The following is a 20,984-nucleotide window of genomic DNA, read 5'->3' as shown; positions in this document are numbered from 1 at the left end:
TCTTGAATAACTTTTTTTGTGAAGGTCGGAGAGACTTGGAAAGTGGTTGCATCTGGACTAATTTGGGTCCTGCGGATCGATTGGTACCATCCCCGAGCTTGTACGACCTTCGGAAGAGGTCGACCGACGAAATTCCCCCAAATCTGAGGAGATATTCTTGAATAACTTTTTTTGTGAAGGTCGGAGAGACTTGCAAGTAGGCGCTTCCCCCACTAAATGGGGTAGCGCACATCGATCAGTACCATCCTTGAGCTTCTCCGAATTTCGGAAGGGTTAGGGTTAGGGATGAAAGCACATAGGAGAAAGAGATATTCTTGAATAACTTTTTTTGTGAAGGTCGGAGAGACTTGCAAGTAGGCTCTACCCCCACTAAATGGGGTAGCGCGCATCGATCGGTACCATCCTTGAGCTTCTCCGACTTTCGGAAGGGTTAGGGTTAGGGTTAGGGATGAAAGCACATAGGAGAAAGAGATATTCTTGAATAACTTTTTTTGTGAAGGTCGGAGAGACTTGCAAGTAGGCTCTACCCCCACTAAATGGGGTAGCGCGCATCGATCGGTACCATCCCCGAGCTTCTCCGACTTTCGGAAGGGTTAGGGTTAGGGTTAGGGATGAAAGCACATAGGAGAAAGAGATATTCTTGAATAACTTTTTTTGTGAAGGTCGGAGAGACTTGGAAAGTGGTTGCATCTGGACTAATTTGGGTCCTGCGAATCGATTGGTACCATCCCCGAGCTTGTACGACCTTTGGAAGAGGTCGACCGACGAAATTCCCCCAAATCTGAGGAGATATTCTTGAATAACTTTTTTTGTGAAGGTCGGAGAGACTTGCAAGTAGGCTCTACCCCCACTAAATGGGGTAGCGCGCATCGATCGGTACCATCCCCGAGCTTCTCCGACTTTCGGAAGGGTTAGGGTTAGGGATGAAAGCACATAGGAGAAAGAGATATTCTTGAATAACTTTTTTTGTGAAGGTCGGAGAGACTTGGAAAGTGGTTGCATCTGGACTAATTTGGGTCCTGCAGATCGATTGGTACCATCCCCGAGCTTGTACGACCTTCGGAAGAGGTCGACCGACAGAATTCCCCCAAATCTGAGGAGATATTCTTGAATAACTTTTTTTGTGAAGGTCGGAGAGACTTGCAAGTAGGCTCTACCCCCACTAAATGGGGTAGCGCGCATCGATCGGTACCATCTTTGAGCTTCTCCGACTTTCGGAAGGGTTAGGGTTAGGGATGAAAGCACATAGGAGAAAGAGATATTCTTGAATAACTTTTTTTGTGAAGGTCGGAGAGACTTGCAAGTAGGCTCTACCCCCACTAAATGGGGTAGCGCGCATCGATCGGTACCATCCCCGAGCTTCTCCGACTTTCGGAAGGGTTAGGGTTAGGGTTAGGGACGAAAGCACATAGGAGAAAGAGATATTCTTGAATAACTTTTTTTGTGAAGGTCGGAGAGACTTGGAAAGTGGTTGCATCTGGACTAATTTGGGTCCTGCGGATCGATTGGTACCATCCCCGAGCTTGTACGACCTTCGGAAGAGGTCGACCGACGAAATTCCCCCAAATCTGAGGAGATATTCTTGAATAACTTTTTTTGTGAAGGTCGGAGAGACTTGCAAGTAGGCTCTACCCTTACTAAATGGGGTAGCGCGCATCGATCGGTACCATCCTTGAGCTTCTCCGACTTTCGGAAGGGTTAGGGTTAGGGTTAGGGATGAAAGCACATAGGAGAAAGAGATATTCTTGAATAACTTTTTTTGTGAAGGTCGGAGAGACTTGGAAAGTGGTTGCATCTGGACTAATTTGGGTCCTGCGGATCGATTGGTACCATCCCCGAGCTTGTACGACCTTCGGAAGAGGTCGACCGACGAAATTCCCCCAAATCTGAGGAGATATTCTTGAATAACTTTTTTTGTGAAGGTCGGAGAGACTTGCAAGTAGGCGCTTCCCCCACTAAATGGGGTAGCGCACATCGATCAGTACCATCCTTGAGCTTCTCCGAATTTCGGAAGGGTTAGGGTTAGGGATGAAAGCACATAGGAGAAAGAGATATTCTTGAATAACTTTTTTTGTGAAGGTCGGAGAGACTTGCAAGTAGGCTCTACCCCCACTAAATGGGGTAGCGCGCATCGATCGGTACCATCCTTGAGCTTCTCCGACTTTCGGAAGGGTTAGGGTTAGGGTTAGGGATGAAAGCACATAGGAGAAAGAGATATTCTTGAATAACTTTTTTTGTGAAGGTCGGAGAGACTTGCAAGTAGGCTCTACCCCCACTAAATGGGGTAGCGCGCATCGATCGGTACCATCCCCGAGCTTCTCCGACTTTCGGAAGGGTTAGGGTTAGGGTTAGGGATGAAAGCACATAGGAGAAAGAGATATTCTTGAATAACTTTTTTTGTGAAGGTCGGAGAGACTTGGAAAGTGGTTGCATCTGGACTAATTTGGGTCCTGCGAATCGATTGGTACCATCCCCGAGCTTGTACGACCTTTGGAAGAGGTCGACCGACGAAATTCCCCCAAATCTGAGGAGATATTCTTGAATAACTTTTTTTGTGAAGGTCGGAGAGACTTGCAAGTAGGCTCTACCCCCACTAAATGGGGTAGCGCGCATCGATCGGTACCATCCTTGAGCTTCTCCGACTTTCGGAAGGGTTAGGGTTAGGGTTAGGGATGAAAGCACATAGGAGAAAGAGATATTCTTGAATAACTTTTTTTGTGAAGGTCGGAGAGACTTGCAAGTAGGCTCTACCCCCACTAAATGGGGTAGCGCGCATCGATCAGTACCATCCTTGAGCTTCTCCGACTTTCGGAAGGGTTAGGGTTAGGGTTAGGGATGAAAGCACATAGGAGAAAGAGATATTCTTGAATAACTTTTTTTGTGAAGGTCGGAGAGACTTGCAAGTAGGCTCTACCCCCACTAAATGGGGTAGCGCGCATCGATCGGTACCATCCCCGAGCTTCTCCGACTTTCGGAAGGGTTAGGGTTAGGGTTAGGGATGAAAGCACATAGGAGAAAGAGATATTCTTGAATAACTTTTTTTGTGAAGGTCGGAGAGACTTGGAAAGTGGTTGCATCTGGACTAATTTGGGTCCTGCGGATCGATTGGTACCATCCCCGAGCTTGTACGACCTTCGGAAGAGGTCGACCGACGAAATTCCCCCAAATCTGAGGAGATATTCTTGAATAACTTTTTTTGTGAAGGTCGGAGAGACTTGCAAGTAGGCTCTACCCCCACTAAATGGGGTAGCGCGCATCGATCGGTACCATCCTTGAGATTCTCCGACTTTCGGAAGGGTTAGGGTTAGGGTTAGGGATGAAAGCACATAGGAGAAAGAGATATTCTTGAATAACTTTTTTTGTGAAGGTCGGAGAGACTTGCAAGTAGGCTCTACCCCCACTAAATGGGGTAGCGCGCATCGATCGGTACCATCCTTGAGCTTCTCCGACTTTCGGAAGGGTTAGGGTTAGGGATGAAAGCACATAGGAGAAAGAGATATTCTTGAATAACTTTTTTTGTGAAGGTCGGAGAGACTTGCAAGTAGGCTCTACCCCCACTAAATGGGGTAGCGCGCATCGATCGGTACCATCCCCGAGCTTCTCCGACTTTCGGAAGGGTTAGGGTTAGGGATGAAAGCACATAGGAGAAAGAGATATTCTTGAATAACTTTTTTTGTGAAAGTCGGAGAGACTTGGAAAGTGGTTGCATCTGGACTAATTTGGGTCCTGCAGATCGATTGGTACCATCCCCGAGCTTGTACGACCTTCGGAAGAGGTCGACCGACAGAATTCCCCCAAATCTGAGGAGATATTCTTGAATAACTTTTTTTGTGAAGGTCGGAGAGACTTGCAAGTAGGCTCTACCCCCACTAAATGGGGTAGCGCGCATCGATCGGTACCATCCTTGAGCTTCTCCGACTTTCGGAAGGGTTAGGGTTAGGGATGAAAGCACATAGGAGAAAGAGATATTCTTGAATAACTTTTTTTGTGAAGGTCGGAGAGACTTGCAAGTAGGCTCTACCCCCACTAAATGGGGTAGCGCGCATCGATCGGTACCATCCCCGAGCTTCTCCGACTTTCGGAAGGGTTAGGGTTAGGGTTAGGGATGAAAGCACATAGGAGAAAGAGATATTCTTGAATAACTTTTTTTGTGAAAGTCGGAGAGACTTGGAAAGTGGTTGCATCTGGACTAATTTGGGTCCTGCGGATCGATTGGTACCATCCCCGAGCTTGTACGACCTTCGGAAGAGGTCGACCGACGAAATTCCCCCAAATCTGAGGAGATATTCTTGAATAACTTTTTTTGTGAAGGTCGGAGAGACTTGCAAGTAGGCGCTTCCCCCACTAAATGGGGTAGCGCACATCGATCAGTACCATCCTTGAGCTTCTCCGAATTTCGGAAGGGTTAGGGTTAGGGATGAAAGCACATAGGAGAAAGAGATATTCTTGAATAACTTTTTTTGTGAAGGTCGGAGAGACTTGCAAGTAGGCTCTACCCCCACTAAATGGGGTAGCGCGCATCGATCGGTACCATCCTTGAGCTTCTCCGACTTTCGGAAGGGTTAGGGTTAGGGTTAGGGATGAAAGCACATAGGAGAAAGAGATATTCTTGAATAACTTTTTTTGTGAAGGTCGGAGAGACTTGCAAGTAGGCTCTACCCCCACTAAATGGGGTAGCGCGCATCGATCGGTACCATCCCCGAGCTTCTCCGACTTTCGGAAGGGTTAGGGTTAGGGTTAGGGATGAAAGCACATAGGAGAAAGAGATATTCTTGAATAACTTTTTTTGTGAAGGTCGGAGAGACTTGGAAAGTGGTTGCATCTGGACTAATTTGGGTCCTGCGAATCGATTGGTACCATCCCCGAGCTTGTACGACCTTTGGAAGAGGTCGACCGACGAAATTCCCCCAAATCTGAGGAGATATTCTTGAATAACTTTTTTTGTGAAGGTCGGAGAGACTTGCAAGTAGGCTCTACCCCCACTAAATGGGGTAGCGCGCATCGATCGGTACCATCCTTGAGCTTCTCCGACTTTCGGAAGGGTTAGGGTTAGGGTTAGGGATGAAAGCACATAGGAGAAAGAGATATTCTTGAATAACTTTTTTTGTGAAGGTCGGAGAGACTTGCAAGTAGGCTCTACCCCCACTAAATGGGGTAGCGCGCATCGATCGGTACCATCCTTGAGCTTCTCCGACTTTCGGAAGGGTTAGGGTTAGGGTTAGGGATGAAAGCACATAGGAGAAAGAGATATTCTTGAATAACTTTTTTTGTGAAGGTCGGAGAGACTTGCAAGTAGGCTCTACCCCCACTAAATGGGGTAGCGCGCATCGATCGGTACCATCCCCGAGCTTCTCCGACTTTCGGAAGGGTTAGGGTTAGGGTTAGGGATGAAAGCACATAGGAGAAAGAGATATTCTTGAATAACTTTTTTTGTGAAGGTCGGAGAGACTTGGAAAGTGGTTGCATCTGGACTAATTTGGGTCCTGCGGATCGATTGGTACCATCCCCGAGCTTGTACGACCTTCGGAAGAGGTCGACCGACGAAATTCCCCCAAATCTGAGGAGATATTCTTGAATAACCTTTTTTGTGAAGGTCGGAGAGACTTGCAAGTAGGCTCTACCCCCACTAAATGGGGTAGCGCGCATCGATCGGTACCATCCTTGAGCTTCTCCGACTTTCGGAAGGGTTAGGGTTAGGGTTAGGGATGAAAGCACATAGGAGAAAGAGATATTCTTGAATAACTTTTTTTGTGAAGGTCGGAGAGACTTGGAAAGTGGTTGCATCTGGACTAATTTGGGTCCTGCAGATCGATTGGTACCATCCCCGAGCTTTTACGACCTTCGGAAGAGGTCGACCGACAGAATTCCCCCAAATCTGAGGAGATATTCTTGAATAACTTTTTTTGTGAAGGTCGGAGAGACTTGCAAGTAGGCTCTACCCCCACTAAATGGGGTAGCGCGCATCGATCGGTACCATCATTGAGCTTCTCCGACTTTCGGAAGGGTTAGGGTTAGGGTTAGGGATGAAAGCACATAGGAGAAAAAGATATTCTTGAATAACTTTTTTTGTGAAGGTCGGAGAGACTTGCAAGTAGGCTCTACCCCCACTAAATGGGGTAGCGCGCATCGATCGGTACCATCCCCGAGCTTCTCCGACTTTCGGAAGGGTTAGGGTTAGGGTTAGGGATGAAAGCACATAGGAGAAAGAGATATTCTTGAATAACTTTTTTTGTGAAGGTCGGAGAGACTTGGAAAGTGGTTGCATCTGGACTAATTTGGGTCCTGCAGATCGATTGGTACCATCCCCGAGCTTGTACGACCTTTGGAAGAGGTCGACCGACGAAATTCCCCCAAATCTGAGGAGATATTCTTGAATAACTTTTTTTGTGAAGGTCGGAGAGACTTGCAAGTAGGCTCTACCCCCACTAAATGGGGTAGCGCGCATCGATCGGTACCATCCTTGAGCTTCTCCGACTTTCGGAAGGGTTAGGGTTAGGGTTAGGGATGAAAGCACATAGGAGAAAGAGATATTCTTGAATAACTTTTTTTGTGAAGGTCGGAGAGACTTGGAAAGTGGTTGCATCTGGACTAATTTGGGTCCTGCGGATCGATTGGTACCATCCCCGAGCTTGTACGACCTTCGGAAGAGGTCGACCGACGAAATTCCCCCAAATCTGAGGAGATATTCTTGAATAACTTTTTTTGTGAAGGTCGGAGAGACTTGCAAGTAGGCTCTACCCCCACTAAATGGGGTAGCGCGCATCGATCAGTACCATCCTTGAGCTTCTCCGACTTTCGGAAGGGTTAGGGTTAGGGTTAGGGATGAAAGCACATAGGAGAAAGAGATATTCTTGAATAACTTTTTTTGTGAAGGTCGGAGAGACTTGCAAGTAGGCTCTACCCCCACTAAATGGGGTAGCGCGCATCGATCGGTACCATCCTTGAGCTTCTCCGACTTTCGGAAGGGTTAGGGTTAGGGTTAGGGATGAAAGCACATAGGAGAAAGAGATATTCTTGAATAACTTTTTTTGTGAAGGTCGGAGAGACTTGGAAAGTGGTTGCATCTGGACTAATTTGGGTCCTGCGGATCGATTGGTACCATCCCCGAGCTTGTACGACCTTCGGAAGAGGTCGACCGACGAAATTCCCCCAAATCTGAGGAGATATTCTTGAATAACTTTTTTTGTGAAGGTCGGAGAGACTTGCAAGTAGGCTCTACCCCCACTAAATGGGGTAGCGCGCATCGATCAGTACCATCCTTGAGCTTCTCCGACTTTCGGAAGGGTTAGGGTTAGGGTTAGGGATGAAAGCACATAGGAGAAAGAGATATTCTTGAATAACTTTTTTTGTGAAGGTCGGAGAGACTTGCAAGTAGGCTCTACCCCCACTAAATGGGGTAGCGCGCATCGATCGGTACCATCCTTGAGCTTCTCCGACTTTCGGAAGGGTTAGGGTTAGGGTTAGGGATGAAAGCACATAGGAGAAAGAGATATTCTTGAATAACTTTTTTTGTGAAGGTCGGAGAGACTTGCAAGTAGGCTTTACCCCCACTAAATGGGGTAGCGCGCATCGATCGGTACCATCCCCGAGCTTCTCCGACTTTCGGAAGGGTTAGGGTTAGGGTTAGGGATGAAAGCACATAGGAGAAAGAGATATTCTTGAATAACTTTTTTTGTGAAGGTCGGAGAGACTTGGAAAGTGGTTGCATCTGGACTAATTTGGGTCCTGCGGATCGATTGGTACCATCCCCGAGCTTGTACGACCTTCGGAAGAGGTCGACCGACGAAATTCCCCCAAATCTGAGGAGATATTCTTGAATAACTTTTTTTGTGAAGGTCGGAGAGACTTGCAAGTAGGCGCTTCCCCCACTAAATGGGGTAGCGCGCATCGATCAGTACCATCCTTGAGCTTCTCCGACTTTCGGAAGGGTTAGGGTTAGGGATGAAAGCACATAGGAGAAAGAGATATTCTTGAATAACTTTTTTTGTGAAGGTCGGAGAGACTTGCAAGTAGGCTCTACCCCCACTAAATGGGGTAGCGCGCATCGATCGGTACCATCTTTGAGCTTCTCCGACTTTCGGAAGGGTTAGGGTTAGGGTTAGGGATGAAAGCACATAGGAGAAAGAGATATTCTTGAATAACTTTTTTTGTGAAGGTCGGAGAGACTTGCAAGTAGGCTCTACCCCCACTAAATGGGGTAGCGCGCATCGATCGGTACCATCCCCGAGCTTCTCCGACTTTCGGAAGGGTTAGGGTTAGGGTTAGGGATGAAAGCACATAGGAGAAAGAGATATTCTTGAATAACTTTTTTTGTGAAGGTCGGAGAGACTTGGAAAGTGGTTGCATCTGGACTAATTTGGGTCCTGCAAATCGATTGGTACCATCCCCGAGCTTGTACGACCTTTGGAAGAGGTCGACCGACGAAATTCTCCCAAATCTGAGGAGATATTCTTGAATAACTTTTTTTGTGAAGGTCGGAGAGACTTGCAAGTAGGCTCTACCCCCACTAAATGGGGTAGCGCGCATCGATCGGTACCATCCTTGAGCTTCTCCGACTTTCGGAAGGGTTAGGGTTAGGGTTAGGGATGAAAGCACATAGGAGAAAGAGATATTCTTGAATAACTTTTTTTGTGAAGGTCGGAGAGACTTGCAAGTAGGCTCTACCCCCACTAAATGGGGTAGCGCGCATCGATCGGTACCATCCTTGAGCTTCTCCGACTTTCGGAAGGGTTAGGGTTAGGGATGAAAGCACATAGGAGAAAGAGATATTCTTGAATAACTTTTTTTGTGAAGGTCGGAGAGACTTGCAAGTAGGCTCTACCCCCACTAAATGGGGTAGCGCGCATCGATCGGTACCATCCCCGAGCTTCTCCGACTTTCGGAAGGGTTAGGGTTAGGGTTAGGGATGAAAGCACATAGGAGAAAGAGATATTCTTGAATAACTTTTTTTGTGAAGGTCGGAGAGACTTGGAAAGTGGTTGCATCTGGACTAATTTGGGTCCTGCGGATCGATTGGTACCATCCCCGAGCTTGTACGACCTTCGGAAGAGGTCGACCGACGAAATTCCCCCAAATCTGAGGAGATATTCTTGAATAACTTTTTTTGTGAAGGTCGGAGAGACTTGCAAGTAGGCTCTACCCTTACTAAATGGGGTAGCGCGCATCGATCGGTACCATCCTTGAGCTTCTCCGACTTTCGGAAGGGTTAGGGTTAGGGTTAGGGATGAAAGCACATAGGAGAAAGAGATATTCTTGAATAACTTTTTTTGTGAAGGTCGGAGAGACTTGGAAAGTGGTTGCATCTGGACTAATTTGGGTCCTGCGGATCGATTGGTACCATCCCCGAGCTTGTACGACCTTCGGAAGAGGTCGACCGACAGAATTCCCCCAAATCTGAGGAGATATTCTTGAATAACTTTTTTTGTGAAGGTCGGAGAGACTTGCAAGTAGGCTCTACCCCCACTAAATGGGGTAGCGCGCATCGATCGGTACCATCATTGAGCTTCTCCGACTTTCGGAAGGGTTAGGGTTAGGGTTAGGGATGAAAGCACATAGGAGAAAGAGATATTCTTGAATAACTTTTTTTGTGAAGGTCGGAGAGACTTGCAAGTAGGCTCTACCCCCACTAAATGGGGTAGCGCGCATCGATCGGTACCATCCCCGAGCTTCTCCGACTTTCGGAAGGGTTAGGGTTAGGGTTAGGGATGAAAGCACATAGGAGAAAGAGATATTCTTGAATAACTTTTTTTGTGAAGGTCGGAGAGACTTGGAAAGTGGTTGCATCTGGACTAATTTGGGTCCTGCAGATCGATTGGTACCATCCCCGAGCTTGTACGACCTTTGGAGCCGGTCGACCGACGAACTTCCCCCAAATCTGAGGAGATATTCTTGAATAACTTTTTTTGTGAAGGTCGGAGAGACTTGCAAGTAGGCTCTACCCCCACTAAATGGGGTAGCGCGCATCGATCGGTACCATCCTTGAGCTTCTCCGACTTTCGGAAGGGTTAGGGTTAGGGTTAGGGATTAAAGCACATAGGAGAAAGAGATATTCTTGAATAACTTTTTTTGTGAAGGTCGGAGAGACTTGCAAGTAGGCTCTACCCCCACTAAATGGGGTAGCGCGCATCGATCGGTACCATCCCCGAGCTTATCCGACTTTCGGAAGGGTTAGGGTTAGGGTTAGGGATGAAAGCACATAGGAGAAAGAGATATTCTTGAATAACTTTTTTTGTGAAGGTCGGAGAGACTTGCAAGTAGGCTCTACCCCCACTAAATGGGGTAGCGCGCATCGATCGGTACCATCCCCGAGCTTCTCCGACTTTCGGAAGGGTTAGGGTTAGGGTTAGGGATGAAAGCACATAGGAGAAAGAGATATTCTTGAATAACTTTTTTTGTGAAGGTCGGAGAGACTTGGAAAGTGGTTGCATCTGGACTAATTTGGGTCCTGCGGATCGATTGGTACCATCCCCGAGCTTGTACGACCTTTGGAGCCGGTCGACCGACGAACTTCCCCCAAATCTGAGGAGATATTCTTGAATAACTTTTTTTGTGAAGGTCGGAGAGACTTGCAAGTAGGCTCTACCCCCACTAAATGGGGTAGCGCGCATCGATCGGTACCATCCTTGAGCTTCTCCGACTTTCGGAAGGGTTAGGGTTAGGGTTAGGGATTAAAGCACATAGGAGAAAGAGATATTCTTGAATAACTTTTTTTGTGAAGGTCGGAGAGACTTGCAAGTAGGCTCTACCCCCACTAAATGGGGTAGCGCGCATCGATCGGTACTATCCCCGAGCTTATCCGACTTTCGGAAGGGTTAGGGTTAGGGTTAGGGATGAAAGCACATAGGAGAAAGAGATATTCTTGAATAACTTTTTTTGTGAAGGTCGGAGAGACTTGCAAGTAGGCTCTACCCCCACTAAATGGGGTAGCGCGCATCGATCGGTACCATCCTTGAGCTTCTCCGACTTTCGGAAGGGTTAGGGTTAGGGTTAGGGATGAAAGCACATAGGAGAAAGAGATATTCTTGAATAACTTTTTTTGTGAAGGTCGGAGAGACTTGGAAAGTGGTTGCATCTGGACTAATTTGGGTCCTGCGGATCGATTGGTACCATCCCCGAGCTTGTACGACCTTCGGAAGAGGTCGACCGACGAAATTCCCCCAAATCTGAGGAGATATTCTTGAATAACTTTTTTTGTGAAGGTCGGAGAGACTTGCAAGTAGGCTCTACCCCCACTAAATGGGGTAGCGCGCATCGATCGGTACCATCCTTGAGCTTCTCCGACTTTCGGAAAGGTTAGGGTTAGGGATGAAAGCACATAGGAGAAAGAGATATTCTTGAATAACTTTTTTTGTGAAGGTCGGAGAGACTTGCAAGTAGGCTCTACCCCCACTAAATGGGGTAACGCGCATCGATCGGTACCATCCTTGAGCTTCTCCGACTTTCGGAAGGGTTAGGGTTAGGGATGAAAGCACATAGGAGAAAGAGATATTCTTGAATAACTTTTTTTGTGAAGGTCGGAGAGACTTGCAAGTAGGCTCTACCCCCACTAAATGGGGTAGCGCGCATCGATCGGTACCATCCTTGAGCTTCTCCGACTTTCGGAAGGGTTAGGGTTAGGGTTAGGGATGAAAGCACATAGGAGAAAGAGATATTCTTGAATAACTTTTTTTGTGAAGGTCGGAGAGACTTGCAAGTAGGCTCTACCCCCACTAAATGGGGTAGCGCGCATCGATCGGTACCATCCCCGAGCTTCTCCGACTTTCGGAAGGGTTAGGGTTAGGGTTAGGGATGAAAGCACATAGGAGAAAGAGATATTCTTGAATAACTTTTTTTGTGAAGGTCGGAGAGACTTGGAAAGTGGTTGCATCTGGACTAATTTGGGTCCTGCGGATCGATTGGTACCATCCCCGAGCTTGTACGACCTTCGGAAGAGGTCGACCGACGAAATTCCCCCAAATCTGAGGAGATATTCTTGAATAACTTTTTTTGTGAAGGTCGGAGAGACTTGCAAGTAGGCTCTACCCCCACTAAATGGGGTAGCGCGCATCGATCGGTACCATCCCCGAGCTTCTCCGACTTTCGGAAGGGTTAGGGTTAGGGTTAGGGATGAAAGCACATAGGAGAAAGAGATATTCTTGAATAACTTTTTTTGTGAAGGTCGGAGAGACTTGGAAAGTGGTTGCATCTGGACTAATTTGGGTCCTGCAGATCGATTGGTACCATCCCCGAGCTTGTACGACCTTTGGAAGAGGTCGACCGACGAAATTCCCCCAAATCTGAGGAGATATTCTTGAATAACTTTTTTTGTGAAGGTCGGAGAGACTTGCAAGTAGGCTCTACCCCCACTAAATGGGGTAGCGCGCATCGATCGGTACCATCCTTGAGCTTCTCCGACTTTCGGAAGGGTTAGGGTTAGGGTTAGGGATGAAAGCACATAGGAGAAAGAGATATTCTTGAATAACTTTTTTTGTGAAGGTCGGAGAGACTTGGAAAGTGGTTGCATCTGGACTAATTTGGGTCCTGCGGATCGATTGGTACCATCCCCGAGCTTGTACGACCTTCGGAAGAGGTCGACCGACGAAATTCCCCCAAATCTGAGGAGATATTCTTGAATAACTTTTTTTGTGAAGGTCGGAGAGACTTGCAAGTAGGCTCTACCCCCACTAAATGGGGTAGCGCGCATCGATCAGTACCATCCTTGAGCTTCTCCGACTTTCGGAAGGGTTAGGGTTAGGGTTAGGGATGAAAGCACATAGGAGAAAGAGATATTCTTGAATAACTTTTTTTGTGAAGGTCGGAGAGACTTGCAAGTAGGCTCTACCCCCACTAAATGGGGTAGCGCGCATCGATCGGTACCATCCTTGAGCTTCTCCGACTTTCGGAAGGGTTAGGGTTAGGGTTAGGGATGAAAGCACATAGGAGAAAGAGATATTCTTGAATAACTTTTTTTGTGAAGGTCGGAGAGACTTGGAAAGTGGTTGCATCTGGACTAATTTGGGTCCTGCGGATCGATTGGTACCATCCCCGAGCTTGTACGACCTTCGGAAGAGGTCGACCGACGAAATTCCCCCAAATCTGAGGAGATATTCTTGAATAACTTTTTTTGTGAAGGTCGGAGAGACTTGCAAGTAGGCTCTACCCCCACTAAATGGGGTAGCGCGCATCGATCAGTACCATCCTTGAGCTTCTCCGACTTTCGGAAGGGTTAGGGTTAGGGTTAGGGATGAAAGCACATAGGAGAAAGAGATATTCTTGAATAACTTTTTTTGTGAAGGTCGGAGAGACTTGCAAGTAGGCTCTACCCCCACTAAATGGGGTAGCGCGCATCGATCGGTACCATCCTTGAGCTTCTCCGACTTTCGGAAGGGTTAGGGTTAGGGTTAGGGATGAAAGCACATAGGAGAAAGAGATATTCTTGAATAACTTTTTTTGTGAAGGTCGGAGAGACTTGCAAGTAGGCTTTACCCCCACTAAATGGGGTAGCGCGCATCGATCGGTACCATCCCCGAGCTTCTCCGACTTTCGGAAGGGTTAGGGTTAGGGTTAGGGATGAAAGCACATAGGAGAAAGAGATATTCTTGAATAACTTTTTTTGTGAAGGTCGGAGAGACTTGGAAAGTGGTTGCATCTGGACTAATTTGGGTCCTGCGGATCGATTGGTACCATCCCCGAGCTTGTACGACCTTCGGAAGAGGTCGACCGACGAAATTCCCCCAAATCTGAGGAGATATTCTTGAATAACTTTTTTTGTGAAGGTCGGAGAGACTTGCAAGTAGGCGCTTCCCCCACTAAATGGGGTAGCGCGCATCGATCAGTACCATCCTTGAGCTTCTCCGACTTTCGGAAGGGTTAGGGTTAGGGATGAAAGCACATAGGAGAAAGAGATATTCTTGAATAACTTTTTTTGTGAAGGTCGGAGAGACTTGCAAGTAGGCTCTACCCCCACTAAATGGGGTAGCGCGCATCGATCGGTACCATCTTTGAGCTTCTCCGACTTTCGGAAGGGTTAGGGTTAGGGTTAGGGATGAAAGCACATAGGAGAAAGAGATATTCTTGAATAACTTTTTTTGTGAAGGTCGGAGAGACTTGCAAGTAGGCTCTACCCCCACTAAATGGGGTAGCGCGCATCGATCGGTACCATCCCCGAGCTTCTCCGACTTTCGGAAGGGTTAGGGTTAGGGTTAGGGATGAAAGCACATAGGAGAAAGAGATATTCTTGAATAACTTTTTTTGTGAAGGTCGGAGAGACTTGGAAAGTGGTTGCATCTGGACTAATTTGGGTCCTGCAAATCGATTGGTACCATCCCCGAGCTTGTACGACCTTTGGAAGAGGTCGACCGACGAAATTCTCCCAAATCTGAGGAGATATTCTTGAATAACTTTTTTTGTGAAGGTCGGAGAGACTTGCAAGTAGGCTCTACCCCCACTAAATGGGGTAGCGCGCATCGATCGGTACCATCCTTGAGCTTCTCCGACTTTCGGAAGGGTTAGGGTTAGGGTTAGGGATGAAAGCACATAGGAGAAAGAGATATTCTTGAATAACTTTTTTTGTGAAGGTCGGAGAGACTTGCAAGTAGGCTCTACCCCCACTAAATGGGGTAGCGCGCATCGATCGGTACCATCCTTGAGCTTCTCCGACTTTCGGAAGGGTTAGGGTTAGGGATGAAAGCACATAGGAGAAAGAGATATTCTTGAATAACTTTTTTTGTGAAGGTCGGAGAGACTTGCAAGTAGGCTCTACCCCCACTAAATGGGGTAGCGCGCATCGATCGGTACCATCCCCGAGCTTCTCCGACTTTCGGAAGGGTTAGGGTTAGGGTTAGGGATGAAAGCACATAGGAGAAAGAGATATTCTTGAATAACTTTTTTTGTGAAGGTCGGAGAGACTTGGAAAGTGGTTGCATCTGGACTAATTTGGGTCCTGCGGATCGATTGGTACCATCCCCGAGCTTGTACGACCTTCGGAAGAGGTCGACCGACGAAATTCCCCCAAATCTGAGGAGATATTCTTGAATAACTTTTTTTGTGAAGGTCGGAGAGACTTGCAAGTAGGCTCTACCCTTACTAAATGGGGTAGCGCGCATCGATCGGTACCATCCTTGAGCTTCTCCGACTTTCGGAAGGGTTAGGGTTAGGGTTAGGGATGAAAGCACATAGGAGAAAGAGATATTCTTGAATAACTTTTTTTGTGAAGGTCGGAGAGACTTGGAAAGTGGTTGCATCTGGACTAATTTGGGTCCTGCGGATCGATTGGTACCATCCCCGAGCTTGTACGACCTTCGGAAGAGGTCGACCGACAGAATTCCCCCAAATCTGAGGAGATATTCTTGAATAACTTTTTTTGTGAAGGTCGGAGAGACTTGCAAGTAGGCTCTACCCCCACTAAATGGGGTAGCGCGCATCGATCGGTACCATCATTGAGCTTCTCCGACTTTCGGAAGGGTTAGGGTTAGGGTTAGGGATGAAAGCACATAGGAGAAAGAGATATTCTTGAATAACTTTTTTTGTGAAGGTCGGAGAGACTTGCAAGTAGGCTCTACCCCCACTAAATGGGGTAGCGCGCATCGATCGGTACCATCCCCGAGCTTCTCCGACTTTCGGAAGGGTTAGGGTTAGGGTTAGGGATGAAAGCACATAGGAGAAAGAGATATTCTTGAATAACTTTTTTTGTGAAGGTCGGAGAGACTTGGAAAGTGGTTGCATCTGGACTAATTTGGGTCCTGCAGATCGATTGGTACCATCCCCGAGCTTGTACGACCTTTGGAGCCGGTCGACCGACGAACTTCCCCCAAATCTGAGGAGATATTCTTGAATAACTTTTTTTGTGAAGGTCGGAGAGACTTGCAAGTAGGCTCTACCCCCACTAAATGGGGTAGCGCGCATCGATCGGTACCATCCTTGAGCTTCTCCGACTTTCGGAAGGGTTAGGGTTAGGGTTAGGGATTAAAGCACATAGGAGAAAGAGATATTCTTGAATAACTTTTTTTGTGAAGGTCGGAGAGACTTGCAAGTAGGCTCTACCCCCACTAAATGGGGTAGCGCGCATCGATCGGTACCATCCCCGAGCTTATCCGACTTTCGGAAGGGTTAGGGTTAGGGTTAGGGATGAAAGCACATAGGAGAAAGAGATATTCTTGAATAACTTTTTTTGTGAAGGTCGGAGAGACTTGCAAGTAGGCTCTACCCCCACTAAATGGGGTAGCGCGCATCGATCGGTACCATCCCCGAGCTTCTCCGACTTTCGGAAGGGTTAGGGTTAGGGTTAGGGATGAAAGCACATAGGAGAAAGAGATATTCTTGAATAACTTTTTTTGTGAAGGTCGGAGAGACTTGGAAAGTGGTTGCATCTGGACTAATTTGGGTCCTGCGGATCGATTGGTACCATCCCCGAGCTTGTACGACCTTTGGAGCCGGTCGACCGACGAACTTCCCCCAAATCTGAGGAGATATTCTTGAATAACTTTTTTTGTGAAGGTCGGAGAGACTTGCAAGTAGGCTCTACCCCCACTAAATGGGGTAGCGCGCATCGATCGGTACCATCCTTGAGCTTCTCCGACTTTCGGAAGGGTTAGGGTTAGGGTTAGGGATTAAAGCACATAGGAGAAAGAGATATTCTTGAATAACTTTTTTTGTGAAGGTCGGAGAGACTTGCAAGTAGGCTCTACCCCCACTAAATGGGGTAGCGCGCATCGATCGGTACTATCCCCGAGCTTATCCGACTTTCGGAAGGGTTAGGGTTAGGGTTAGGGATGAAAGCACATAGGAGAAAGAGATATTCTTGAATAACTTTTTTTGTGAAGGTCGGAGAGACTTGCAAGTAGGCTCTACCCCCACTAAATGGGGTAGCGCGCATCGATCGGTACCATCCTTGAGCTTCTCCGACTTTCGGAAGGGTTAGGGTTAGGGTTAGGGATGAAAGCACATAGGAGAAAGAGATATTCTTGAATAACTTTTTTTGTGAAGGTCGGAGAGACTTGGAAAGTGGTTGCATCTGGACTAATTTGGGTCCTGCGGATCGATTGGTACCATCCCCGAGCTTGTACGACCTTCGGAAGAGGTCGACCGACGAAATTCCCCCAAATCTGAGGAGATATTCTTGAATAACTTTTTTTGTGAAGGTCGGAGAGACTTGCAAGTAGGCTCTACCCCCACTAAATGGGGTAGCGCGCATCGATCGGTACCATCCTTGAGCTTCTCCGACTTTCGGAAAGGTTAGGGTTAGGGATGAAAGCACATAGGAGAAAGAGATATTCTTGAATAACTTTTTTTGTGAAGGTCGGAGAGACTTGCAAGTAGGCTCTACCCCCACTAAATGGGGTAACGCGCATCGATCGGTACCATCCTTGAGCTTCTCCGACTTTCGGAAGGGTTAGGGTTAGGGATGAAAGCACATAGGAGAAAGAGATATTCTTGAATAACTTTTTTTGTGAAGGTCGGAGAGACTTGCAAGTAGGCTCTACCCCCACTAAATGGGGTAGCGCGCATCGATCGGTACCATCCTTGAGCTTCTCCGACTTTCGGAAGGGTTAGGGTTAGGGTTAGGGATGAAAGCACATAGGAGAAAGAGATATTCTTGAATAACTTTTTTTGTGAAGGTCGGAGAGACTTGCAAGTAGGCTCTACCCCCACTAAATGGGGTAGCGCGCATCGATCGGTACCATCCCCGAGCTTCTCCGACTTTCGGAAGGGTTAGGGTTAGGGTTAGGGATGAAAGCACATAGGAGAAAGAGATATTCTTGAATAACTTTTTTTGTGAAGGTCGGAGAGACTTGGAAAGTGGTTGCATCTGGACTAATTTGGGTCCTGCGGATCGATTGGTACCATCCCCGAGCTTGTACGACCTTCGGAAGAGGTCGACCGACGAAATTCCCCCAAATCTGAGGAGATATTCTTGAATAACTTTTTTTGTGAAGGTCGGAGAGACTTGCAAGTAGGCTCTACCCCCACTAAATGGGGTAGCGCGCATCGATCAGTACCATCCTTGAGCTTCTCCGACTTTCGGAAGGGTTAGGGTTAGGGTTAGGGATGAAAGCACATAGGAGAAAGAGATATTCTTGAATAACTTTTTTTGTGAAGGTCGGAGAGACTTGCAAGTAGGCTCTACCCCCACTAAATGGGGTAGCGCGCATCGATCGGTACCATCTTTGAGCTTCTCCGACTTTCGGAAGGGTTAGGGTTAGGGTTAGGGATGAAAGCACATAGGAGAAAGAGATATTCTTGAATAACTTTTTTTGTGAAGGTCGGAGAGACTTGCAAGTAGGCTCTACCCCCACTAAATGGGGTAGCGCGCATCGATCGGTACCATCCCCGAGCTTCTCCGACTTTCGGAAGGGTTAGGGTTAGGGTTAGGGATGAAAGCACATAGGAGAAAGAGATATTCTTGAATAACTTTTTTTGTGAAGGTCGGAGAGACTTGGAAAGTGGTTGCATCTGGACTAATTTGGGTCCTGCGGATCGATTGGTACCATCCCCGAGCTTGTACGACCTTTGGAAGAGGTCGACCGACGAAATTCCCCCAAATCTGAGGAGATATTCTTGAATAACTTTTTTTGTGAAGGTCGGAGAGACTTGCAAGTAGGCTCTACCCCCACTAAATGGGGTAGCGCGCATCGATCGGTACCATCCTTGAGCTTCTCCGACTTTCGGAAGGGTTAGGGTTAGGGTTAGGGATGAAAGCACATAGGAGAAAGAGATATTCTTGAATAACTTTTTTTGTGAAGGTCGGAGAGACTTGCAAGTAGGCTCTACCCCCACTAAATGGGGTAGCGCGCATCGATCGGTACCATCCCCGAGCTTCTCCGACTTTCGGAAGGGTTAGGGTTAGGGTTAGGGATGAAAGCACATAGGAGAAAGAGATATTCTTGAATAACTTTTTTTGTGAAGGTCGGAGAGACTTGGAAAGTGGTTGCATCTGGACTAATTTGGGTCCTGCAGATCGATTGGTACCATCCCCGAGCTTGTACGACCTTTGGAGCCGGTCGACCGACGAACTTCCCCCAAATCTGAGGAGATATTCTTGAATAACTTTTTTTGTGAAGGTCGGAGAGACTTGCAAGTAGGCTCTACCCCCACTAAATGGGGTAGCGCGCATCGATCGGTACCATCCTTGAGCTTCTCCGACTTTCGGAAGGGTTAGGGTTAGGGTTAGGGATTAAAGCACATAGGAGAAAGAGATATTCTTGAATAACTTTTTTTGTGAAGGTCGGAGAGACTTGCAAGTAGGCTCTACCCCCACTAAATGGGGTAGCGCGCATCGATCGGTACCATCCCCGAGCTTATCCGACTTTCGGAAGGGTTAGGGTTAGGGTTAGGGATGAAAGCACATAGGAGAAAGAGATATTCTTGAATAACTTTTTTTGTGAAGGTCGGAGAGACTTGGAAAGTGGTTGCATCTGGACTAATTTGGGTCCTGCGGATCGATTGGTACCATCCCCGAGCTTGTACGACCTTCGGAAGAGGTCGACCGACGAAATTCCCCCAAATCTGAGGAGATATTCTTGAATAACTTTTTTTGTGAAGGTCGGAGAGACTTGCAAGTAGGCGCTTCCCCCACTAAATGGGGTAGCGCGCATCGATCAGTACCATCCTTGAGCTTCTCCGACTTTCGGAAGGGTTAGGGTTAGGGATGAAAGCACATAGGAGAAAGAGATATTCTTGAATAACTTTTTTTGTGAAGGTCGGAGAGACTTGCAAGTAGGCTCTACCCCCACTAAATGGGGTAGCGCGCATCGATCGGTACCATCTTTGAGCTTCTCCGACTTTCGGAAGGGTTAGGGTTAGGGTTAGGGATGAAAGCACATAGGAGAAAGAGATATTCTTGAATAACTTTTTTTGTGAAGGTCGGAGAGACTTGCAAGTAGGCTCTACCCCCACTAAATGGGGTAGCGCGCATCGATCGGTACCATCCCCGAGCTTCTCCGACTTTCGGAAGGGTTAGGGTTAGGGTTAGGGATGAAAGCACATAGGAGAAAGAGATATTCTTGAATAACTTTTTTTGTGAAGGTCGGAGAGACTTGGAAAGTGGTTGCATCTGGACTAATTTGGGTCCTGCAAATCGATTGGTACCATCCCCGAGCTTGTACGACCTTTGGAAGAGGTCGACCGACGAAATTCTCCCAAATCTGAGGAGATATTCTTGAATAACTTTTTTTGTGAAGGTCGGAGAGACTTGCAAGTAGGCTCTACCCCCACTAAATGGGGTAGCGCGCATCGATCGGTACCATCCTTGAGCTTCTCCGACTTTCGGAAGGGTTAGGGTTAGGGTTAGGGATGAAAGCACATAGGAGAAAGAGATATTCTTGAATAACTTTTTTTGTGAAGGTCGGAGAGACTTGCAAGTAGGCTCTACCCCCACTAAATGGGGTAGCGCGCATCGATCGGTACCATCCTTGAGCTTCTCCGACTTTCGGAAGGGTTAGGGTTAGGGATGAAAGCACATAGGAGAAAGAGATATTCTTGAATAACTTTTTTTGTGAAGGTCGGAGAGACTTGCAAGTAGGCTCTACCCCCACTAAATGGGGTAGCGCGCATCGATCGGTACCATCCCCGAGCTTCTCCGACTTTCGGAAGGGTTAGGGTTAGGGTTAGGGATGAAAGCACATAGGAGAAAGAGATATTCTTGAATAACTTTTTTTGTGAAGGTCGGAGAGACTTGGAAAGTGGTTGCATCTGGACTAATTTGGGTCCTGCGGATCGATTGGTACCATCCCCGAGCTTGTACGACCTTCGGAAGAGGTCGACCGACGAAATTCCCCCAAATCTGAGGAGATATTCTTGAATAACTTTTTTTGTGAAGGTCGGAGAGACTTGCAAGTAGGCTCTACCCTTACTAAATGGGGTAGCGCGCATCGATCGGTACCATCCTTGAGCTTCTCCGACTTTCGGAAGGGTTAGGGTTAGGGTTAGGGATGAAAGCACATAGGAGAAAGAGATATTCTTGAATAACTTTTTTTGTGAAGGTCGGAGAGACTTGGAAAGTGGTTGCA

This window comes from Limanda limanda, unplaced genomic scaffold (genome assembly GCF_963576545.1).
Source record: "Limanda limanda unplaced genomic scaffold, fLimLim1.1 SCAFFOLD_34, whole genome shotgun sequence".
NCBI classification, from domain to species: Eukaryota; Metazoa; Chordata; class Actinopteri; order Pleuronectiformes; family Pleuronectidae; genus Limanda; species Limanda limanda.
Note: the sequence above shows the minus strand (reverse complement) of the source record.